At 39.0% G+C, this 26,500-nt stretch overlaps 1 protein-coding gene and 2 long non-coding RNA genes across 3 annotated transcripts in view; 1 reads left to right on the top strand and 2 right to left on the bottom strand.

The window, feature by feature from the left end:
* asic1b (acid-sensing (proton-gated) ion channel 1b) overlaps window positions 1–26,500 on the bottom strand; it is a 160,823-nt gene that overhangs the window by 113,680 nt on the left and 20,643 nt on the right. The window lies entirely within an intron of this gene.
* LOC117943480 overlaps window positions 12,060–26,500 on the top strand; it is an 18,310-nt gene continuing 3,869 nt past the window's right edge. The window contains exons 1-2 of the long non-coding RNA XR_004656358.1: window positions 12,060–12,180; window positions 20,828–20,832. This is a non-coding gene — a long non-coding RNA (uncharacterized LOC117943480). The remainder of the gene's footprint in view (window positions 12,181–20,827; window positions 20,833–26,500) is intronic.
* Window positions 12,556–23,244, bottom strand: LOC117943479. The gene is made up of 3 exons (XR_004656357.1): window positions 23,187–23,244; window positions 21,529–21,539; window positions 12,556–12,566 (listed from the first exon to the last, which is right to left on the bottom strand). It is a non-coding gene; the product is annotated as an uncharacterized LOC117943479 (long non-coding RNA).

The following is a 26,500-nucleotide window of genomic DNA, read 5'->3' as shown; positions in this document are numbered from 1 at the left end:
CGTCTATATGATCATTTGCAAACTTCAAACGCTGATTTTTGTGGTGAGGACGTAGAAGAGGTTTTCTTCTGATGACTCTTACATGAAGACCATATTTCTACAAGTATCTCTTTATAGTGGAATGGTGTACCACAACTCCAGTGTCTGTCAGGTCTTTCTGGATAGATCGTGCACTCAAACGTTGGTTTGGACTTGCTTTTCTCACAATCCTGCGAGCTGTTGTGTCTGATATTTTTCTTGGTCTTCCAGATCTTGCTTTAACTTCCACTGTTCCTGATGACTGTCATTTCTTAATTGAATTCCAAACTGCGGATATTGGCATCTGAAAACTCTTTGCTATCTTCTTATAGCCTTCTCCTGCTTTGTGAGCGTCAACTATTTTCTAGACAACTACTTAGAAGAACCCATGGTGCTGATTGTTGGGGCAAGGTCAGATGAGTCTGGGCATTTAAACCCTGGTCACCTGGTCTTTCCAGACGATGATTGAGAACAATCTATGACACTGTCAGGTCTCAGCTTTCCAAAGGGGGCGGTGCATGCCATAAACTGTGCAGGGTGCCCAAACTTTTGCAGACGCCATGTTTTTGTTTTCTGTTATTTTGAAAGTGTAAATGATGGGGAAATTTAAAAAAAAAAAATTGTGACATATTATATGAATGTCTAATCTGTCATTTGATACATTTTGGATATGTTTTCATCTTTTCTTGGATTCTTTATGCACATTAATACAAATGTTTACCTGGGGTGCCAAAACATCTGAGCCCCACTGTAAGTGGCTCAGTCATTGTGTCTGGCCGTACTCCAGAACCCTCACATGAAGCGTGGACATAGCACAAGCCACAAGTAACCTCATAATGCTGAGCCCTGTCCTGTGTGGGTTTCTCAGTGCAGGGCGGGGATGTGACAGTGGATGAGAGCAGATGAGGGGGGACAACCACAAAGCGCGCGGGGCTCAGGATGGAGCTTCATCTTTGTCAAAGGCAGAACAGTTCAGCCAAGAGGATGTACTCAAGCAGCCAAATGAAATAAATCACTGGATATTGGCTTTGGCTATACAGACGTGGCTGGGGACAAGCACAAGCATGCCTGTTTGAAAAGGTCAGTGGAGCAAATGCTGTGGCCGTTGGGGGGAGGGACGGCGATGGCGATGGCGACGACAACAACGATGACAACTAACACTTGTCCTACAACTCTGATGACCTACGTATCAAATAGCCATGGTTGCATCACAAGTTTACTCGCAGTAAATATTTGACTTTGTCTGTGTGAGATGTATTCCCAGCAGTGTTAACAGTTTCAGACAGAAATTACCCCATATTGTTCAGAAACATGAGCCAAGACATCATCATCTCGATGTAGTAATAATGGAGCAGTACAGAAAGATATGTGACAAACTGAACCTAGGGTGTATTAAGGTACCCCGTCAGAGGCCCTATGAGGCAAAAAAGGGTAAATGTTCAGTTTAGTTCCGTTTGCAGGAAAAAGGAACAAATCAACAGTAAAGCCAGATCAAGTGGCTTCGCCCGAATTCTTTCTCAAATGTGTGACGTGACATGCAGATTTTTGTGTCTGAGTGCTTTTATTACTTTGGTGGCGTAACCACATTCATAAAACTTTTATTGTAAAGTGAAGAGCTAAAAGAGTTAACAGGATATTGCGTCATCGAGAGGACCCCAACTGACCAATGTAAAAATAAGAAAAAGTTATTTTAATATAAAATTCTTTTTGCATAATAAAATTAAATGAATGGACTTATTAACAAAGACAAAAGGTTAATATAGGTGTCCAAGAAAATGCCTGTATAATTTGAAATTTGAAGCAAAAATCAGGTGGCACAACCAGAAGGAATGTCATTTCTGGATTAAACACACATGTTAACTTCCGTTATTTCATTGTATATTTTTACAACTATTCATTAGATGCACATGAACATCAGTTTTGCTCAGTTGATAATATTGTACTATTGTTAACCTTAGTGTTGGTGATGTTTTTATAGTTAGCAAAAGAGGAAGAGAGAGGGAAAAGTTTTGAAGCGTCCCATCAGCCAGCTGTCCAGAACAGAACAGAATAAAGGGAGAAAACAGTGAAAGGAAGATCAGAGAAGGCACAGGGAAAGGGAATGGGCTAAATTGCACACCAGAGATGCTGGATACAACTCCCATTGTAGCACCTGGGTCAGTGGATGCAACTCCCGTAGCACAGCTTCAGGCTGACCCCCCTAACATTAACGCAGAGAACAGTTTAGAGCATCTTCCACACCATTGAGGGCAAGCAGCTTTAGATGGCAGAAGAGACAGAGCAAAGTTGTGCCATGATATAAACATGATGAAAATGGAAATGGGGGTGCCCAGATTGCTCAGTTGGTAGTGCGGTAGAGGTTTACTCCTCAATGCAGCAGGCCTGAGTTCGACTCTGACCAGCAGCCCTTTGCTGTATGTCATTCCACCTCTCTCTTCCATTTCGTGTCTTCAGCCGTCCTGTCAAAATAAATGCCAAAAACTAAAATGAATGCTGCCAGAAAGTGAACCAAAATATTTCGAAAACACCTAGAAAGATTAAGACAGAACAGAGCCAGGAAAATGCTTAAGTGACAACAGAAGGAAACAGGGGTGCAAAGAACAGTCACTTGCTGCAAGGAGAGAAAAAAACACAGTGACAACAAACAAAAACAAACAGCAGAGGAGTGTTCTCCTTAAACCCCTAGCTAAACTCCATCTTTCATTTAATTCTGAAATGGAAAGGTCCCACAGACTCTCTTACAATTTGACAGATATTTTCCCTTCTATGTAACTCAGCCAAAACCGTCTGACAGGAACACATGTGCCTTCATGAAACATGAAAATGTCAAACTGTTGTCTGAAAAACTGCGGCAGAAAGATCTTCTGAAAACAACCAGTGTTGCTCAGCTGCTGTCCCCAATTGTGTCCAATCCAGACAACAAGACTTGCACCGATTCTGTGCAAAATGCTGCTATGATGAAGTGGAAGTTTCAAAACCCCAGGCAGAGGAGATGGTGACGTGGACCATTATGAACTTTGTCAAAGAGACGCAGAATGGCACTTACACTGATTTGTTGGAGCTTTTTAATCGCAAGCTTGACGGCCTTGCAAAACACCTCTTCTGAGAGACGATGACATGGTCCTACATGTTGATTTTTCATAACATTTTGGTTGCAAACTGAACAGAGAAGTGCAGGCTATTTCTTTGGTAGGAAAAGAAGGCAGGCTACTTTCCACTCATGTGTTGCCTACACCTCTGCTGGTGTGCAGTCCTGCGCCAGTATCTTTTGGTGCCTCCAGCATGATGAGAGAGCTGTGTGGGCCCACCTTGAGCCTGTGATAAAAGATGTGTAGGAATCCACGTCCTACTACTCTCTATGATGATGATAGAGGGACCGGTCAATCAGTACCGTAACAAAAATAACTTTTACCTGCGGAGCACCATCCCTTTCCTTTCAGGATTCAATTAGGTCACTTGGAACTTCTCTGAGAGGTCTCACAGGAAAGGCGCACCAGATGGGGTTGGGGATGCTGTTGTCAACAGGGGGAGCAGACATTCAAACCCCTGAGGATTTTTACAGAATTTCAATGGAGAGACTGGCATCAAGTGAAGTAAAGTTCTTCTGGGTGTGTGAGGAGGACATCAGAAGATTTGACGAAGCTGTTCCCGACGTCATGCCCCTTGTAAAGGGAAATTTGGGAATACACCTGGTGATTTCATTAGAACCAGGAAAAATAATGCACAGAGAACTGTTTCTGCAACAGGCCCCATATCTGTGAGTGCCATAAAACCATGGTCAGCTTTCCAACAAACACTGCCGAGGTAAGTGTCTAGGATCACAATCTCATAATACCAAGCTCAACTACAAAATAATAACGTGTCAGGCACTGTAGACACTCTAAGGTATACTTACCAAAGAAAATCACTCAGAAAAAAAAAACTTGTTACTGTTTCTCCGACTTTGGTCAGTACAAGGCAGGATTAGCTCGGAGACTTCTTCTAAACGAGGGTGCATTTGTGGAATACTTGAAAACATGGACATGGAAGTAGTCCTTCTGTAGGTTATGGTGAACTAGTGCATGTTGTCGTAGTGTTTAGCCATTGATAATGAGCTAGCATGCTAGCGCTAGCATGCGCTACGGTTAGCCAGCTCATCTAGGCTAAAAACGTAGAAAGCCGTGGAGATTTTGAACATCTCACCCCAAAGACCAAAGGCAGAGGACGTTCAGAAACGCGTATCTCAGACAAAACTGCATGGATGCTTTTTTCCAAGTTTGTATGCATGTGGAAGCACCAGAGACACAAAATAACACCCCAAATCCCAGAAAGAGTGATTTTGTCATAACATGGGCACTTTAAAAAACCCTCATAATTACAACAACAATTAAGACAATTTTTTATTCTGTATTCTGTCCATTTTTTTAAGATTAGACACATTTTAAAAACCTTATTTGTCAATGACCCAAATATATGTTTTTGCCACTCAGGCATAAATTCAGTTATACAACCTCAAAGAAGCAGCAGAGAGGAGAAACCAGGGCAGGAGAGAAGATAAGGATGAAAAGGTGCAAGAGGTGAAAAGAAAACAGAAGAACATGACCTTGGACCTTGCAACTCTCTCTTTTGCATCTTAATCACGCAGTCAGATGAATATCAAAGCAGAGCTCTTGATGGACAACCAAGATGAAATGAAAGGGAGATAGAGGGAGGTCTCTGAGGTAATGATAAGGCAGGAGAGAAGGAAAATAATTGCATATGCATCTTTTTTCAGCATCACCAGATCCATGTAAATGTGTCTGATTCTGCTGTTGAGCAGTCCTTTGAGCTGCCTGAGAACAGGTCCATGCAAATGATCTTTTGATCTATTGCATGCTCAGTGTATGTTATCGGCATCTTGCACTGATTGACATGATCCAAAGAAGATGGATCTAAACAGGTCCTGATAACTACGTTTCAACTGTTGTTTTATCTTTTCTCTCGTTTTTCCAGAAAAGGCTGACTGAGCGCTTCCTTGTTTTTAGCGAAACCATTTATTTTATGCAGAAACACGCATACCTAGGATCTTCTAATTCAACAACAGCCATATTCTGGTAGGCTGCTCTGCTGGATTAATTAAATGTAGTGCCTTGCTGTAAGCATCTCAGTGGTGGCTGATCAGTAAATGGAGTGTGTTGTCTTGCCTCTCCAGGAAGGAGTTTCACTAAAGATTTCACCAGTGACCACAAGCTTATTGTCTTCACCTCTTGGCTACCACTGCCTCATTATTTTTGTTAGAGAATAAAAATCCCCATTGAAACCAACAGACTTCTCCTTTGTGAGCTTTTTAGCCAAGCTCATCTATAGTTAAATATCAATGATTGAATGTTGGAATGCAAATAGAGAGATGAAAATCCACTAACACCAGTAATAAAAAACACATTAAATTAGTGATAATACAGGGGAGACGTCAGTTCAGTTCACGTTCAGGCGTCCTTGCATGACCCACCATCCATTTAATCGTGAAACCAGCCTCATTGTTCTCTTATTTGAAAGAAAAGGATGACTAAAAATGAGAGCAGAGGACCAGTAAATAGTCTCATAAATGGGATTTGATTTTTCTCTCCCCTCCTTCATTCTTCTCTCTTAATTAACATTAACTCCTTCTCCCTTTTCTTCCTATTCCTATCTCTCAGTCTCAGCTCCGCCTGGCCCGTGTGACACAAAAGGGCACCATAAAAAGTCCAGAGTGTTCGCACCAGTGCGCCCGGAGATCATATCGGGTCGACCATAAAGACAAGCAGTAGAACCAGGCTGTCGCTCTCGTAGCACCACAGCCCAATGCAATTATTAGCCAGCAGTGATAATAGAACTCATAGGGAGGTGTAATGGCTTTTAGATTGGCACCTCATCATCATCATCATCACCATCACCATACCAGCCAGGGCTACAGGCAAGCCGACATTATCATAAACCACTCTGTGTGTGTGTGTGTGTGTGTGTGTGTGTGTGTGTGTGTGTGTATTCATATATATACACATGTACTGTATACACACAAACTATATGTCCTACTGTGAGAATATAATTTTTTAGATCTAATCTTAGATTTTTGTGTGACTTTTTGTCACACAACACACACACAAAAACATAAATTATCTGTTTCCCTCTCTCTAATCTAGTAGGTTTAAAGTGTTATAATCCTTCAGTTTGAATGCATAGGCTTCAGTGTGGTCGGTTATTAAACCTGAATAAAAGCTGAAAACATACAAAATAAATTGTACTGTATGTGAGATGCTGTGGCTCACAAATCTGACCTCAGGCAGAGTACAGAATTAACACAGTCTTACAATGGGCTTATTGTTTGGCTTGTAATCATTATTTTTGTCTAGTTGCAACACAATGTATTAACTGTAATGTGGAAAACAGAAGAAAAGCCATTTGTCCAAATGAAAATCGTATTTCCTTCTTTCTTTTGAGGGATTATGATTTATGTGTGTCCTGTCTTTCCTTTCAGTTTCACCATGTGATGGCAATTATGCAGACAAATTGAATGTACACCACAACCAAGTGATGCTTTCATACTCAATCATTATCTGTTATTGAAATAGGCTGGTTACACATCTCATGTGTTACACAACTACCTCGCAATGGCAAAAGAATGTAAGAAAACAGTTATATTATGACTTTATATTACTGGCAAAGCAGTAGACTAAAAAATGTAATGCAATAGTGCAATTGAAAAATTCACACAATTTACTATAATGATCTAGTGTGAGTACTTTGGCTGCCACAAGGCATAGAAGAAAGAGAAGAAAGAGACATAAAATGATGGTAAACAAAATATCAAAAAGAATGTGAAAATAAACTAGACAGTGCTTTCTGGAGAGATGAAGCATGATTGCTAAGAGGTGAGAGTTACTGCTTCAGAGGCTGTAAAAGAAAGAGCAGCTGAAGGAGTATGAATTATAGTAATAGTAGGAGTGTTACTGTAGAAGTACATTTTAAGAAAGAAAAATAGGGAACAAGGAAAGAACTGAACAAGCAAGGAAAGGGGAAGAGAAAAGGAATGCAAAAAGCATGTTGAGAGTGAAGAATAGTGGGAATGGCAAAGGGCAGAAGGAAATGAGGAATGCAAGTAAGAAAGAGTCAGACTAGGGAAAAGAAAGAAGTAATACTTCATCTCTGGTACTACAGGAATGAAAGGTTAAAAACAATGGAAAATAAGAAAGAAGGCCAAAGAGGAAAGAAAGTATAAAAGAAAAGGATGAAAGAGGAAGGCAGGAAAGAGACATGGGGGACATGTACAGTACATTACTAATATTTCATTAACAGCATAAGCAGGGTTTCTGCAGGTTTTACCAAGTCAAATTTAAGACTTTGTAACACATTTTTAAGACCATTATGAATGAAATTGAAGATCTACTGTATATCACGACATTTAAAACAAAAGTAAAACAAGAAACATCTGAAACAATTGTATAAATTAAAGAGTGTGGTCTAGACTTACTCAGGGTATGTACAGCAATCCTTTAGTTAAATTTACTTTCAGAATTTTTTTTAAAACCGTCACAACACTGAATTGCAAGTGTTAATCAGCAACCTTTCTATTATTTACACAAATTTTGACATTTATAACATACAGAAATGAATAGATTTAGAGACAACATTTCATTAACAACATATTGCAACATATCAATTTTTATGTTTAGTGGATTGCATATGCGACCAAAGTGCGTTAGCTCCCATCCAGTTGACATTGATGTTTTTTTTACACACTGAACAATAAGCCTGCCTGTTATTCCCTACTACAGGCCTGAGCCATTCCTTAAACTCTGGCTTGTTCACCCAGCTATCGGAAAACTTGCATTTGCCTATTAAAAGACGACGATGGTTGTCCAGTCGTTGAAGATATGGCTTGAAGCAAGTCTAAAATAAAACGTAAGCCACCCACTTCTGTTGAGTGGCAGTGTTCTGAGATGTCGAACAACCACTGAATATGACGTCAGCATCAAACATAGACGAAAGATCTTTGATTATGTGCCCAGACATGCAAAAGCCCATATTTAATTGCGAACGCAGGATAGAATTTCATTCAGAATAGGACACCTGATAGTCTGAAAAAAATAATACCTAAATTTAAAAAAAATAATACCTCTGAGACTACATTTAACACTTTTAATGGCCTTAAATTTGACAATTTTGATTCATCACTTTTTAATACTTTTTAAAACCCCGGGGACACCCTGTTACTCTATCTGTAAATTATCTCGAGATAACTGTTACTATGATTTAATAAGATAAATAAAACTGAATTGAATTGTCTGATTTCCTCATTCGCATTACCTGAACTGGTGTCTAGTCACCCTGTGCAGCGATGCGCAACTTATTTCATTTCTTAAAGACTTAGTGCAAAGGTTGCCTGTGTATGTTTGTCTAGCGTGACAATATTTGCTATTAATTATCACAGTTTTCAAAGCATCTGTTTACCTAGCCATTCATCAAATTCCCCACAGTACTACCATAGCTTTCTTGTACACATACTTAACATCTAATGGAGCACAGCGTAAATTTCTTCAGGAAGACTCCCTTATCTCTCTCTCTAAACTGAACAGCTGTTAGAGGCGTTCACTTTTATTTTAACCAATCAGAAGTGGCCATGAATTTCAGGAGCCAATCACGGCATTACATCCCTGTTTTAAACCTGTCTCTCTCTGCTGCTCAGCTGTCATTTCAGGCTAAGAGCACCACCCTCCTCCTCCTCTTGGTCCCCCGGTCCTCATTACGCACGGCTCCTGGGTCCTCCTCCGGGAGACCGCTACTGTCGGCTCCTTGCTTTGGTCTTTGGGCTCCTCACACCACTATCAGTGTCTAGACTCCATCAGGGGATTATCTTTTTGTTTACTACACCTTTAAAAAAATATAATTTCATAACGATGGAGTCTAATCTCCAAAGACTGTACATTTCTTATTATGCATATGTACGTATCTGTAACAAAGTCTCTCCTGATTCAAATACTGCAGTAATTTATATGCTATAGCTACATCCATCAACACATCATTCTCGTATTGTGTAAACCATGCCATTTAGTTTGTAAACATGACGGTTATAGTAACCACGCAACACATATGTCTTTGTTAACTACGTGTCTCTTTATTGAGTTTAAAAGTGAACATAGTGTAACATACCATTTCGGGGTTTAAATGACACTATGATTTCGGGGCAACATGAAGTGAGTAATTAATTTATCAGCTGTCAATATATCTTGTAGCTTTGTCCAATGTTGGTGTGAATCATATGAATAATATTGTGTAAAGGTTTTGCTGTATAGCGATATGTATTATAACTGTATTAACCAATTTCACGGGCGTGCTTTAGGCTCAAATAGACTAGCAGTGTCATTTGGTAAGGGGAGGCTAGATTGAGCACGACGTAAGTCTGCTGCTCTCAGTCTTGAATAGTGATTAGTTCAAAGGTCAACCTGTAAACAGCTGTAATACTGTATATATGGACTGTTTTTGACTCTCTGGTCAATTCACTTTATTTTGTTGAAAGTTTTTATTTTTTGCTTTCCTTAATTTTTATATCCCTATTTTTGCCGCATTGGCTGTAATTGGGGTATAAAAACCCCATCTTTTCAACCTCATCTCTGACTTCTCCGACACCTGCTCACGACTTCTCTTCCACATTTTACCCTCAACATTCCTAAAACAATTGAACTTATAAAACGGTCTTGGTGCCTTAACGGTGCCTGAATTGACACTTTAAAATAAACAAGAGCATTGCTTGTGAATTGCTAAGGCCATATGGTCAAATGCATCAAAAACAAATCCCATGTGGATTTTTTAATTTCCTTATTTTTCTAAAATAGTCATTGCCCAGAAATACGGCACCAGGCCTGAGTACTTTAAGCTCTGCGTTAGTTAGAGCTGCTATCATATGATTGGTAGGTGAAATCATTTAACCCGTAAATATAAAACCGCATGCAAGTTTCCAAATTTATTTATTTATTTATCCAAACGGCCGCACGTCGGAACTCCGGCACGGTGCATAATTACTTTAAGCCCAGTGTATGTTTATAAAAAAATTAGGCAGGAAGGAAACTTTCGTCACAAACACCGGTAGCGCTGACGGAGACGTAGCCAACGTTATGGATGGCCGCTGTTGCAACTTGGTTGCCTGGGTCTAGTCTGTTTCTAGTAACTAGAGGGTCAAAGGATATGACGCCACTGACAGTCGACTAAAGGAAATGTCCCGTTTCAAAAAAGGGGTTTGACATTTGGTGGAAACATTTGGGATAGTGTGCCTACACAACTCAAAAAAATACATAACATAGATAGGGCAATTTTTAGACATTTAACGTAGAAATGTGGCATATTGTACCTTTAAGTTTGGCCAACCAAGGTGATGGCAAGGTGACATTAAAGTTTGTGGTTTGGGTTAAAACACTGGTCCCCTTAAGTAGTACTTCTGGGAAATGAACACTGCTCCCCCGCTTGAAAATCCTGTGTTTTAGGACCAACCCACCACCCTGACCTCGTCCTTATGTGTTTTTTAGCGGCCTTATACTAGGAACTCCAGTCATAACTCATAAGTCATAGTACTACTGTACTGGCAATCTCTTCCTTACAGCAGCAGTAAATGTGGAGCTTACAGTAATAAATACATGGAATACATTCAAATCACAGCGATTTAGTTTTCATGGCTACAGTTTATGAATATAACGAATAGTTCACGAGAACAGCTTGATGGGTTAGGTCTTATTATAACAAGTGTTATTATTATTATTAATTTTATTATCATTAAATAGATCACATTGATCATACTGTCATATCCCATACCCTTTCTAAAGACAGGGATACAGACACACAGAAACACACTAATGTAATGTTCTTGGCCGTCAGCTTGTTTGTACTGACCTATTGGGAAACCTATTTCCCTCAGCTAAGTGACAGACAATAACATGTAAAGCACACCAAGAACACTATTATTAGGACGGATGACTGCACTCTTCAGCTTCAGAAACTTCATTACCTGCTAAAACACAACAAATTAACAACACTAGTGGAAAAGGGTTCATTGAAATGTAGTACAATCCACCTTTTCAAAGCTGCAATTTGCCATTCATTTACCTACTTATCAGATGCCAGAGTGCAATACACAGCAAACAGAAACGTGTCATTGGCTCCATTCCATATTTAGTATTAGTCCAAATTAGTCACCCTCTAGATGCTCCATTCCTTATCACTAACCTTGTTTTGCTTCTACCAGATAATCTTTTTGATTGACTATTATGTTGTCTTTGCAGAGAAAGTGTATTGGCTGAAGTGCTATTGATGTGCACGTTTGGGTCGAGAGTGCTGAATCCCACTTTCACTACCGGACGGTCAATAGTTCCCAGAGCAGACACTAAGATATTAACGACACCTATGTGTGCCATGCAGTTTAACACATGCCTTCCTTGGTCAGGACACATGTCCTGTGGTCTCTGTGGTCTCAGTGCAGCAGATGTGCAGAGGATTTATATGGTTTGTCTCAGCATATTGTAGCTAACAGAATCCTGACTCTGATTCTTGTTTATCAGTTCCAAAGCAATGAGAGCAAGTGTGGCAAAAAGGTTTCTTAAAAAATAAAATAAAGAAGTTTAAAAGACAATTCAAGTACTCAGTGCTGGGCTTTTCTTTTGGTTTGGGATCTGACGGACAGCCAAAATATAAGGGCGAAAACGATCTACCACTAGTAATTAAATGTTGGAGCACAAATAGGGGAACACAATTCAATGAAGTGCATATCAGCAACAGTCAAAGAGGGAAATTTGATCACATTTCCCTCCCCTATCTGACAGATCCATTCATTCTACCCACTTAGTTTTTTGAGTGTCCCCCCACCAACACTAATATATTATACACTAAGTTTTCTAAAATTGTTCACGGACATCTGTCACACCCAGTAGTTCTTTCTTAAAAGCACAAACCATGACAAAAAATGTTCTGCCCCCCTGAACAATATAATTTATTTGTATTAGCTAATACATTTAGTAAAGGTAATGCTGCTTGCATTATGTTTTATATTACTAACTAGGGCTGACATCTCCAGCTCGGTTTGTTGATTGGTTGGTGTTACTTTCAGAATGCCACCTCTCAGCCAGAGCACTTTTCCCAGCTAGAAATGTGAGGCGCTCTTCTGAAAACACCCAGCTGGGAGCGGTAAAGTGCTAAGAAGCCTTTGTGTCTGGTTTCTATATTACGGAATATCCGCAGAAGTACAAATGCCGGCGGTCGGACTTATGGCAGTTTCACTGACTAATACAACATTATGTCAGTCAACATAATACCGACTGCAACGACTACTCTAAAACATATATTGCCAGTGCAAATTTGTGTGACGCAAAGTATTGATAATTTAACATTGTGTAGTGAATGGAAAGCAAGGATACTAATATGCATCTGGCTCAGGACTTCTTGCCCTCTTTTGACCGCACAACTAAATCTCTTTTCCAACTTATTCTCATACATCTCGTCTTTTGTTTCACCAGCTGAAGTTCTGCTCATTTCCCTCCCTTGCTTCCCGTCAGTTACTGTATCTGTTATCTCTTAAGAAATGAAGAATCTTGCCATTGTTTCTGTCTTTTCATTATACTCTCTCGTCAATGTCAGATCAAAGATGACCTGAAGTACACAGATGTTACTTATCAAATAAAAAGGAATCAATCACCGAACAGTATATGTGACCACAGGGAAGAAAACCTCTACTGTGTTGCCTTGTGTTTCTTAAATATCTTTTCTTAATGGTTCCCTGTCTTATGTAAAGCACTTTAAATGGCCTGTTGTTGAAAGGTGCTATGCACCAAACTTGCCTTGCATGTGTCAAGTCCTCCTAAAGACTTTGAAAAAACATTGTGGGAAATGTAAAGTCAATGGAATTCGGTTTTCACACAAATTTTTCATGAACAAGCTCACGGGATGAAAAATGAAGCTTTGACTCCCATGCATGTTTTATGCCTAACTATTCCACAGAGGATTGTGTGTGAATTGCTCTCTCATAGTAAATACTTGTCAGGTATTACAAATTCATAGTTATAATTTGATTGCTGGAGCTGTGTAAGAGAAAAGCTTAGATTAGAGATATCTAGTGTACTAAATGTTTAAAAGGGTGCTTGGAGCTTCTGGAAATACTGAATGCCAAGGAGAGGACATTGATTTAGGTAACATTTACATTTTCTTCACTGCACTATTCAGAGCCTCACATTATATGACAACAAAAGCATCCTGTTGTAAAGTGTATTTATTTTACAAATGCATTACCACAAGTCTCTAACCAAATATAGATAATATACTATAATACTACATGTATCAAGCCTTATAGTATCTGTATGGTACTGTAAAATGGGCTTGATGATTTGGGAAAATCAAGCAAATAATTTAAGATCAGCTGAAAGCTGGTCGCCTTTAAATTGGCTTACTTGGGAGCCCCGGGTCTGTGGTGTGTTGAAGTTCTGCTATACAAACTTAAATGAAATGAAGTTCTATAGTCTGTGAAGTCTTTGTAACAGTGTAATGTGTACCAGAAAACCCTCCTGCCCTGATGATAACAGTTTCCTGTGGGCAGGTCATGTAGTTATCCTAAATAACTAAATTAATTCAGCAGTGAGAAGGGAACAGACAGTGTGTTATTCAAATTCAAATATCCATTGCTTTCATAGAAAATTACATTTCCATTTGAACCTTCTACTTGAGGCAAATATATGTGCTTGGTCTCAAAATGGTCCGAGGGTGATGACATCCTGTCATCACTGATGATAAAACCTTTTCGTCATCTTCTATCCATCAACTTGTCTCCTCCTCTCATTCTCCATCCTCTCCTTCCTCTACATTCTTACCAGTTTCTTGTATTTTTACTGTTTGCTACTGAGCATGTTTTGGATTCACTGTCTTGCTCAAGGGCACTTTAATGATAGATGTTAAGGAAGCAGTGCTTATTTCACTTTCTTGGCAAGCCTTATCTTCCGCATGCTGGCCCACTTCTCTAACCTTCAATCCTGTGTTGTGTATCTTACACATGTCACAAGGAACTTTTATTTTATCTGACGATTAATTAAATTAGCTGTGTTTTCTAATCGCATAAATCAAAACAACCTCAAGCGTGCAAAGAGCTCATATGTAAGTTACGACATTAATGTACTTAAACACTCAGATGCACATAGAGAAGAGCCGGTAATGTACTTCTTCCTTTATATAAGAGTATGTCATTCTTTGATTTTAGCAAGAGAAACATAATACGCACATATTATGCTCGGGTTCACCCTATGCAATATTGATGGGAGTAAACTGGGGGGGGGAATAATAGCAGTAACAGTAAATGGAGCCCATTCCTACTGACAGGGTAGGGCAGGTTGATGACAAAGTGGACTCACCAGGCGCTGAGAGTTGCCATGTTTGCCATTGTTCCTCTCTGCCTCATGGCTGCCCGCCTCATTACCCAAACAGTTCATTAAGACATGTTTAACTGCAAAAAAAATGATGCCTTTTTGGTGACCAACATTTTAATATATGACAATAATGGGCAAGCAGATCCACTTGGACCAAAAGACAGGAAGTAATTGTAATGCGGGTCCAGACTGTGACGGTGCATAGTAATAGCTGTTTACCGCTGCTCTCTTTATTCCTGTGTTTGACATCTTGCCTCTTCTAGAAAATCTGAGGCACACTTCACATTAGAGTGCACTGACCTGTAGTACTTCTACTGTAAGCTTTTAGATAGGGCTGCAGGATTATGGCCAAAATGATAATCACGATTATGTTTTTATCAATACTGAGATCACGATTAATTATCTTGATTATTTGTTGATTTTAACCAAAACAAATTCTTTTTTGTCACTTAGGCAATTTATAACTGCTTTCACATCCATATTATGCTACATTCTTCTGTCTTAAGTTGTATGTTGTACACATACAGTAGCAACACATGTAAATGAAAATTAGCTATCTGAAATAAATAGACTAGGATGAATTTTTAAAAAAAAAATGGTATCTCTGAGAAAGCTCCTTCACTTGTTTTTAACAATACCTGATTGAAAGACCTAGGGAGAGAGGGGGAGTCTAATGGACGTATGCTAGGCTACTCACAGAGTGACCGCTGACTCAATTTGAATGGTTGTTTTGTTATTGCCACTCTTCATTCTAACCCCAACCGGCCCGTCAGACACTGCCTACCAAGAGCCTGGGTCTGACCGAGGTTTCTGCCTAAAAGGAAGTTATTCCTCGCCACTGTCGCACTGTCGTTTGCTCTGGAGGAAACTACTAGAACTGTTGGGACCTTGCAATTCTGGAGTGTGGTCTATCTGTAAAGTGTCTTGAGATAACTCTTGTTATGAATTGATACTATAAATAAAATTGAATTATATTGAAAAATTAAAGCAAGATCTGTAAGACCAAGAAAAATAGCAGACAGAACAGCTCGCAGGATTGTGAGAAAAGCAAGTCAAAACCCACGTTTGACTGCACGATCTATCCAAAAAGACCTGGAGACACGGGAGTTGGGGTACACGATTTCACTATAAAGAGGTACTTGTACAAATATGGTCTTCATGGAAGAGTTATTGGAAGAAAACCTCTTCTACGTCCTCACCACAAAAATCAGCGTTTGAAGTTTGCAAATGAACATAAAGACAAGCCTGATGCATTGTGGAAAGAAGTTCTGTGGACCGATGAGGTTAAAATAGAACTTTCTGGCCGGAATTAGCAAAGGTACGTTTGGAGAAGAAAGGGCACAGAATTTAATGAAAAGAACCTCTGTCCAACTGTTAAGAATGGGGGGGATCAATCATGCTTTGGGGTTGTATTGTAGCCAGTGGCACAGGGAACATTTCACAAGTAGAAGGAAAAATGTATTCAATAATATTTCAGCAAAGTTTGGACACTGACTTGATGCCATCGGTGAAAAAGCTCAAGTTAAAAAGAGGATGGCCTCTACAAATGGATAATGATCCTAAACACACCTCAAAATCCACAGTGGATTACATCAAGAGACGTAAACTTAAGGTTTTGCCATGGCATAATCTCCTGACCTCAACATAATTGAAAATCTATGGATAGACCTTAAAAGAGCAGTAAGTGACAGACAGCCCAGAAATCTCAAAGAACTTTTGTAAAGAAGAATGGGCGAAGATACCTCAAACAAGAATTAAAAGACTCTTGGCTGGCTACAAGAAGCGTTTCCAAGCTGCGATACTTGCCAAAGGGGGCAGTACAAGGTATTAACTCTGCAGGGTGACCAAACTTTTGCAGACGCCATTTTTTTGTTTTCATGTTATTTTGAAAGTGTAAATGATAGAAATAAAATCTAACTTTTTGTGACATGTTATATGGATGTCTAATCTGTCATTTGATGCCTTTTAGAGATTTTTCCATCTTTCCTTGGCTTCTTTATGCACATTAATACAAATATTTACCTGGGGTGCCTAAACTTTTGAGCCCCACTGTATATTATTACTGTCACTCTAAGCAGTGATACAGCACAATCAGTTGCGCTTGCTGTGTCAAATTCTCCCTTTTTATTTCCCCTGTCTTTCAGTTCAGTAATGGGTGTACTGCACATCTTTACTTGTTGGGATCTCAACCTTTTTCTTAATGCCTGTTTGATAACTGATTGTAGTGTTGTTTGTAATATAACAATAAAAGTGTAAAAAGAAAGATTGCCATTGATCGAGGTAGGGTGTAAAAGGGTCAGCTACCGTCTCGCGAACAAGCTAGGGCTGAAAACTGGAATAATCTCACTGCAGATGGCTAATTTAAGTCTTGCGGCGAACTAGGTCTTTTCATCCCATTGATTCCTGTAGCATAGCATTTCGAGCTACAACACTCTGCTTGTTAGAAATGGTTATGTTGACAAGTTTGATGAGTTTGATTTAGTAAATACACACGTTTTTCAGAAACGATTATTTTGCCAACTTTAACAAGTGGACATAAGTTTTGATGTAACAGCTACGGTCATGTTAAATGAGTAAATGAGCGATGAGAGTGAATGATTTTAAACCTATATTGAATGTAAATAAGGTACAAAACTATACAAATATATATGATACATTTTTGTTTTGTCTTTGTAGCTTTTAAGAATAGGTGATGTAAATGTCTGATCCTGTATTTCTGTGTTTGTAGGGAATTCTGTTATTACAGTAAGTATTCATAGGCAGCTATATGTAGCAACAACTATAATAACAACATAGCCATGTGAAGTGCACTATGCATCCATAGTGGCCTTTTTATAATTAATGTAAATTAGAATGTAAATATATAGGATGTGATATGTGATATTGCGTTATTTGGGAAAATGGAAATTTAAAACCATGTTTTCTGATTTATTCTGAATGATAAAACAGATTTGGGAGAAGACAAGAAAAGCTGCTGTTTCAAACTCTCCCTTTATTTCACCTGTCTTACAAGAATTTAAATTTGTTACCCGGTCTCCTTACTGACCTGTAACCAATCTCTTATTGCCCCACCTTCAAATATTGTCGTTCAGAAATGCTATAAACACATTTCGCCTTGAGACATGTTTGGATGACACAATGAATAAACTAGTGCATTTCAAATATACCCATCCTTAGAATACTACATACCAGCAGCATATACCATAGATAAACTGTACATACAAAGTGAAAGCAACCCAAAGCATGATTTGCAATGTCAAGAGTGATTGTAAACGTATAGAATTAGCAAAAGAAGCATCATAAACAGTCTATAAAGGAAGATTTTCTATAAAGGAAGAAAGAATGTTCTTGATTAGTAGAGTGCCAGTATAAAATGTGTTTGGAATAGGCTGATTGCTTGGGGAAGAGATTGTATAGGGACTATATTTACCTGACAGTGAACGTTGCAGCTTCAGAATTTAATCACAAAATATCACAATGAAAATGTGGAGTACCTATTCAGACAGTAGCCTCATGTACTCATGGCAGTGTGCTACCCACCAAACCCTTTAAGAGAGCTAATCAGCACATGTCTGCGTTAATCAACCACCAGTACGGGACTGCAACATTTTGAAGGAGTAGTGAGAATTAGCCACCTTTAGTGCCCACAGTACCTCAGCTTAGTTATCTAGGGCTTTGTCTCTGGACACAGCTTCCAAAATGTTACCTTGTTTGACGGTGGACGATAGGAAAGCGCTGCAGCTGGCAGCAGGTGTCACGTTGGTCATCATCAGGGTAAAAAAACTAACAATGCGGTGAGCAGCAGCAACAGCAGCAGCCTGGTGCTTAGCTCCTTTAGCATGGCTAGCTAGCGCCGCCTCTCCCATGTTCAAAATGTCAAACATTTCACAACATAGTCCACATTTTATAGTCCACATTTTTCACACCCTAGGTCCTGGGCTTTCTCAAGCCATGTCTTGTAATTGTTTAAGTGAAGCCATACATTGTTAAAACAGAATTTTCCTGTTAATGTGCTAATTTACATCTCACAAAGTTAACTCAAGCCAGTCAGTCAGAAGCAAAGTATGAGGGCGTGCCATGCTAGCAGCAAGGCGAGCATTATAACGGGTGTTACAAAGTGACACAAGTTCGTCACGGAAGTAAAGGCTGGACTACAATAGAGCTATTTTGAGAAGTTTCTGAACAGTGTTTTTTGTTGGAGATGGTAAGTCCCTTTGGGGTGGACTTTGGGCTTTTTCACTTTGTACACCTATAACATGCACAAAAAAGATATATAACACAATAAAGGAAAGGGGAAAACCAAAAAGCATAATATGAGCATGTTAACTTATCCACACTGTGTTATTCAGGAATGTGTGCAGTAATTTCACATGCCCTTTCCAAAAATGTCTGTATTTATTTATTTTTCTAAAATTTCTCCAGGCCTGGAAATAGCTATTTTCAATTTCCATGACTCTTCCAGGTTTTTCATGACCGTAGGAACCCTGTGTTTAGAAGTGATGAATGTACAGCTCACAGCAACAATATAGCAGCTGGCTTTTGTTTGATAGTTAGTTTTGGCAGTTTTAATTGAGTTTCCTCTTAGCAAAATAATGCACACGGAATTGTTAGGTTGTGCCTTTTTTTCTAACAGTTGCAATGTTCCTGTCAGCTATCCACTCGTGCTCCAGGAACATGAAGAAAAGTTTGCGCAATATATCCAGCAATCCTAATACGTTACAGCTGCAAAAAGGGAACCACAGAACAAGCAGGTAAACCTCCTCCATCCCCACTGCTGTCCAGAGTGTGTCAAGAGCCTGCTGCCTGCTGCACCAATTTTATTTTTAATATCCAATGTTGTCCAAATTGCTCAAAAATTTATTGGGTACCCAGGAAACCAAGTGTGAAGAAGATTGGATGAACGGTTCATGAGATATTTCAAAGACAACCACAGACGCACTTATATACACATACACATTCACAGACACACACACACACACACACAAACACACACACACACAGAGGTGTCCCACTTTATTATCTTGATGGAAATCATCCCATCATCACACACCTTTGATGCACACACATGCATCACACGGAGCACTTTGTGCAACAGAAGAGACACATAATCACTAAGGGAAGACTAGCCGGACACATACAGCGCAGACAAAACTGCCATGCCGCTCAAATGCAGGTGGGAAGACCAACAATCGCCCATCTCTTAGACAAACCAACCCTTGCAGTCAGTTAGGCATAATTTGCAGAATAAAGTCATGCACAACAGTGTTAATGAAAGCTTTTTATTTTGACACATGAAGTTGAGCTTTGCTCCCTGACTAAACTAGGCTTTGAAGCTGAAAACGAAGGCTGCTACATTTTGTGTCTCAAGGAAAAGACCCAGAAATGACAAAAGCAGGGCTATCAAAAAATAAATAAAAAGTAGGTCCTTGCTCTCTCTCAGCACCACACACATCTTATAGCCTGCTAGATAAAGTGATTATTCTAACTGTGACTCTACGCAGCGCCTTGAAGTATAAAATGGAGGTTCCTGTGTCAGTTTAGCAAAGGCTAAATGTTGGAACTAACATCAAAAGACAGGCTGGTTTTGGGAACCTCAGGTTGTTAACTATCTAGGAACTGTTGCATAAAAAAAGGACCAGGGAATTGCAATTATTTACCCCACTTACAATGATCTGACAAAATCTGTATTTTAAGTGATTAAACCTTTATGGAAACCAAAAAAGTGAATTCTCTTAAATCAAGCATATTCCCAAAGGAGTCCTACTATCTTTTCTAGCTGACACACACTGACATGCTGAATCATAATCATACACAACCGGCTGCTTTTTATTTGTTTGTGCCTGTCCAGGGGTTACCATGCACCCGTGGATGCACAATGTGTTCCAATAAACACAGGATCAAACATAAATCAGGATTTTTAAAAGCCAGTACCTCAAGTTAAAAAAATGCATTGATCTACTTTGGACAAGATTACTAATATTGTACTGTATGCATACAGATTTTTTTAAGTTTCATTTTACATATGATCAAACTCCATTCCACCACAACTGAAAGGAATTCACATTAAAATCAATTCTTTATGAAACTTGAAAGTGAAGAAATTGAGAGAATATCCCATGTTTGCAGTGTTGCTTAAATCAAACTAACAAGGGGGCATTAGGAGATCCATTATAATTCATAATCATACATTTGAACACATTATTTGGGTTATCTAAGCAGCACTCCATGATATTTATTTGCTAACTGTTGTTTGTTAAATGTTGACAATAATGCAAGGGAATTTGTATGTGTAATTATTATGATAATTAATAATATTGTATTTACGAGAGCTTCTTTGGCACTGAGCAGTAAGCCATCTAACAGACCAGTTTTCTGTTTAGGCAGTGTACATGTACACACACACAGCTACATCAAAGCTGTCAAAGGTTTGGTTCTTGAAGTCACTATTCAGAGAGGTACTGAAGGCCTGCAGACACCAAGGACTTCTACTTTGATTAAATGGCAGAGAAGTAAAAAAGCCTTTCTACATTGGAGATTTTGAACTTTCAATATGGTGGCATTATATGGTAAATCACTTAAATTACTTACATTTAAACCTAAATACCAACCACTGGATAAAAGTTATTTTTCCGGAAACCATCAGTGTGTGCACCAAAACAAATGCGTCTCTTCCTGCTCTTTCAACCAGTCACAGAGGCAAAATGAGATGTTCCTGGAAATATTTATGTGAGCCAGATGACCAAGATGAAGCAAAAAAAAAGATGTCCTCAGAAAATTAGGCCATTACAGGTTATTTGGCTTTTTAGGTTTACCAAGACACAGGATTAGACGATCTGGCAACAGCCTCTCTTACTGAGCCAAGAGAAACAGACCCAAAGGATGAGTGGAGTGAGACACTTGTCGAATCTCTGTTGTTTAGGTAATGTATCAGGTGTTCTTAACACCACTACAACCCTCCTACCTCCTTCATAAACAATAATCTGAGTGCATATCTGCACAGCCGTTGACTCTTCTGGTAAGCGGGAGCATAAACTCAGTGACAGAATACGGGTGCAGTGGCTGTATTTTAGCTGGGTCCAGTCTGCTGGCACCTTCCGTCTACTGATTTGTAACCTAGGCCTGGCACATCCATTGTAACTGTCAGTCTGGCATTAGGACAACATTACTTTCCCATATTAAAAGAGAAATGCTGCAGTAGCAAAATTTGCAGCATTACATTTTTTGTGTGCATATAAGACAAATCAAATCTCACTATATCAGTGCCTAGATTTAGGGAAAATGCGTGTGCAAATACATGTTGTTAGATATCAAACACTGATGCATACACTACACACTTAAACAAACACTTGGGAAACCGCAGAAAGGCAGACCAGCTCCAGTTTAGCTCATTACAAACTACAACACTGGCAACTTCCATGATAACTGTCTAGCCTAAAAAGAACATGGACTTTGCTTTTGGGAAGTTTAACCAACAAAGTTGCAGGTCAGCATGTTAGGTTGGCAGAAGCTCTTTAATCTGGATATTTAATATGGAGCTTTTACTGAGTGTGACACACACACACACACATGCACACACACACACACACACACACACACACACACGTCAAACTGAATAGACCCATGAATCAGATGGACTGCATGAATATGCTGCCTGCACCTTTCTGAGGTCTGCACACAGTGATCTGGGCTGGTGTGAACTGTACACTCAGCAATCTGTAAATGATTTCTAATGCTTTTAAATTCTCACACCAACCCCCACTGCTGGGGAAAAAAAGAATCCATCGCAAGGGAATAGTGAGATAAAAAGACTGGGAGCTGAGGAAACATTAACAGATAATGACTGACAGCTGTCTTCAGCAAAGCGGAAAGGGGTTAGGAAAGAAAATATGTAGGATGCAGTACCAGGGTTACAGAGGTTATAATTGATTTATATATTTAATAAATTATACTATATTGATAATTTAACATTAAAAGGGAGTGAGTAACAGCACAAAGACGAAGATGAGAAAAAGAGCATGGCTTAGAATCCTGCAGGCAGAGGCTTAACATTGAAATACTGCTGCAAGACATGTGGGTTTAAACTGGTGGATCTCTGATCTGGCAACTACACACCTCGCTAAGCCACTGTCTTTACTCTGGTAACCCTGGACTTGAAAATGATGGTGTTATTTCAGTATGTATGGTCCACTGTGTCCAAGTCAAACTCAAAGAAAAGTATTTTTTATGTTAAATCTAGCCCCATTTTAATTAATGACATATTAGATAATTTAGAGTCAATTATTAATATTTTTCTGTGTGGAAAAGGAGCGAGGTTAGATGCATACGCTGTGTAAGGCGTAATATATGCTTCCATTTTAAATCTACGCAGTGGCTACGTACATAGGTCCGAGGAGACATGGACCTACAGTACATGCAGGCCCTACGCCATAGCCTGACATGCACCTCTCACAAAAATGTAACCAATCTCGCCAATCTCGGCGACGCACGTCACTCGGCTGAGGCTTGGTAGCGTTGCATTTCCCCCTCCTGGTTTTCCTTCTCCATAAACAACATGAAATCAAGGAGAGGGTTAACGTTTCCCGCTTCAGATTTCCCAACTTGGTCAGAAAGCACAGGGGAGACACTTTGTTTCTCTCACTATGACTCTAGAGTCCCTACTTGCTTTGAAGCTAATCGTCGTCACTATCTCACTTCTCCCTCGCTCTACCACACACACAAGTGTAAACATCAAGCCACTTACGTAGGCTACGGCGAAAGCTCTGCGTGGAGCCTCGGCACATCCACTAATCACGCTTAAAGGTCCAGTGTGAAACGTGTTTAGTTGTTCTTTATCAAAATCGGTTAAATAAAAACATTTGAACACACAAAAAAAAGAAACGATATTGTCCATTCACAAACTTGTTCTTTTTTATGAATATTTTGAATCACCATCAACTCAAAGTATTCCTATTGAAAAATGTTAATTTTACATTTCCATTTGCATGAACTGGGGTAGACGCTCCATATTCATGTGCCATCTTGAAATACGTTAGGCATTAAGGGAAATACAGGATATACTGCTCCTTCCGCCTTTAGTGTTTTCGTTGTCACAAGATAAACTCACAGGTGCTGCTAATCTGCTAATGGGTATCATCGCGTCCCGGCCACGGAAAGATTGAAGCAGGAAACATGGAGGACCACATGAATTCAAAATCCAAATTTCAAGAAAGGGAGTCTTCTTTGCTTAGAAAAAGAAAAAGGATACTAAAAAGAGCAAAAGACCAGCTTTTTGAAGTGTGAAGTAGGGACGTCACTAGGATTGAAAGACAGGGGGAGCTTAGCACCAAGTCTATGCAAAACGTATTTACATCACAACTCTTACTTACAAATGTTACTCTGTTAGTTTTTAGATACATCAGAGCTGAATGGCTGGAACTTACTCAGGCTAGACTGTGCTACTGCTGAGTTATTCCTTATATCTTATGAGGACTATTATAACTCTTGCAACATTAATCATTTGTAGGTTCATGGTGTGATCCATTTTGTCTGGCAAAACCTTGTTTGCAAATGTCAGCTTGAATGTTTTCCAATTCAGTTCGAAAATGAATGGAAACACCATCAAATGTCTCAAATCAATTCGATTTGACCGCAAAACAGCATGTAGTGTCACTATGAACAGGTTTTTATTTGCTTTAAAGTCGTTGGAAACATACTTTCAACATCCAAAGTGTAAGTTCCAGCACAAATCAGTAAAACAGACAAACAGAGGTCAGTGTACCATGACAAATAACAAAGAAGAAGAAGAAAATAATAAATTGCCATTGTTCCATACTTTATCATGTAAGCTGTTGATAACGATAACGATCCTATTTCAAGTAGATACTGTTTGAAATTAATAACCTAATGGCGGGAGAATAAAAGTTTCAACGACTACTATATCCAGTATATATATATATATATATATATATATATATATATATATATATATATATATATACAGTACATATATATATATATTTGTGTATGCTCATGTATAGCCTAGCCTCCAACATCTACATAATTTATTACAGTAAATGAATGCAGAAAGTGAAGTTGGTCAGAATGTTGCATATGTAATAAATATCATTAAATACTTTTTTTAAGGCTATACCTTAATGCCTAAATCTGCAAACAAATGCCTGTTGTAAGAAGAAAATAAATCATCCCGGACTTTTTAGCCCTGAAGACCAGTGGTTCTCAAACATTTTGACGTCAAGGACCCCTACTGCCAAAAACTAGACCACGGACCCTGTCTACTTCTGTCAAACTTTGAACCTTCTGGCTTTTTGTAGCTCGGTGTATTACTTGTTGTTTTTTAAATGTGAATGTGGACAACATTAGCAATAGTGAGATGCTTGATAGAGTTGCATTTCAAGTGAGAAATCGCCAAAACGTTTTATTTCTCTGATTTGCAGCTTTGTTTTAATGCTGACAGGCGCTTTCTCTCATCAGTCACACTCTACCTCGCTCATCCACATACGGTTACGTGCATGCAAGGGCTTGTTGAGCCTCCGTCTCTACCTTTTCCACCTGCTGATAGCTCATAAATATACATATAAATATAAATAAACATTATTTTTGTTATTTGGGGGAACTAAGGAATATTTCATGGTTGCTTTAGCACCCCTAAAATAGGCGTAATGACGTCCCTGGCGTAAAGGCTACCATAGCTTTACTACGTACTTTAAACTGCGTGGCGCAAGAGAGTTGATTGTGATATTAGATCTCAACGCTAGATGGGAGAAATTCCTACACACCTTTAAGTAAAGCCAAAATATCTTGATTGCCACCTGGTGGCTGACTGCAGTATAGGTCATAAATTCCACTCCCTGCATGTTAGCGGATGGGATATGGACCAAACTAAAAAGTCAAAGTACACCAAAAATAGTTTTTTTCCTTAAGATGGTTTCATCATTTTAGGTAGTTCTGATCACACTAATGTTTGTTCAGATGTTTGTTTTTCTGATAAGTTTGTTTTTTATTAGTTATTTGTTGCTATAAAAACAGGGCTGATGCAGCGTTCTGGCTTTGTGAGACTATAGTGCTCCCAACCCCAAGCTCCACAATTCACAACTCAATCCAGGTACTATGGCAAACACTTTAAAGTGTAATTCCAAAATTACCTCAACATCAGTATCAGCGCAAGAATCAAGCTGATGTAGCTTAGCCGTGGGCTTCATGTGAGTAACTGTCTTTATGCTTAAAAACAACGGTATAAAAATCTAATGATGATGAATGAAGTAAATGATTTGTTTTTCTAACCTGCAAAAAGATGGCAACCAACTATTCATTAGTAGTCCTTACTTTGAGGCCCTGTTAGATGAAAAAACTAAGACAAAAGCAGTGTTTTTTTCAGGTAGTGGATCGACCCAACAGACAAGGAAAAAACAATCAAGACAATGGCTGGTAAGATGAAAACACACCATCCCATGGGGACCTAGTGGTGTTCCAACTGCTTTTTTCGCTCTATCTATCTATCCCAAGAGTCTGGGCCACAAGATGACAGCATCTGTACCCTGTCATCTGTGAAATAAAGAAACATGTTTTGACCTGTCTGGTGCTTTCCCAAGTGTCATATTTAATAATACAGTTAAGGCAAAAAGCTACATCCTGCAATTTCTGGAAACAGCACATACTCTTACTCCCAGTAACTTAATCAGCTGCTGTAACTATCAGAATCAACTTGAAATGCCAAAACCATTAATCCCATTTTCCCAGTACATTAAAGGAATTCAAATGTGTTAATGAACCAAATGGGGGATTACATTTTTAAAGCGTAATGAAGTCAAATGTTACAGGTTTGCTATAAGAATGACTAAATTAAAAAAAGATGGAAAGGGAATAAAAAGGAAAAAAAGAAAAGAAAAAACTCAGCCCTGCTAATGTGACTCTGGACGGTAATTAGGTGACTAATTCAGCACTGTGCCACCTGGCAGTGCCATGTGTGAATAATCACTAAGACTGTACAGAATCTAAACCATACATCCGTTGTTTGTGCAGTGGAGCGAGAAGGGAGCTTTACACAAGGTGCGCATACAGAGAGCTCACAATACCCTGCGTCTTGCTGGTGTCCAATCCCC

Source organism: Etheostoma cragini, chromosome 4 (assembly GCF_013103735.1).
Source record: "Etheostoma cragini isolate CJK2018 chromosome 4, CSU_Ecrag_1.0, whole genome shotgun sequence".
Taxonomy (NCBI): Eukaryota; Metazoa; Chordata; class Actinopteri; order Perciformes; family Percidae; genus Etheostoma; species Etheostoma cragini.
The sequence above is the reverse complement of the archived record's forward strand: the minus strand, read 5'-3'. Positions and strand labels throughout refer to the sequence as shown.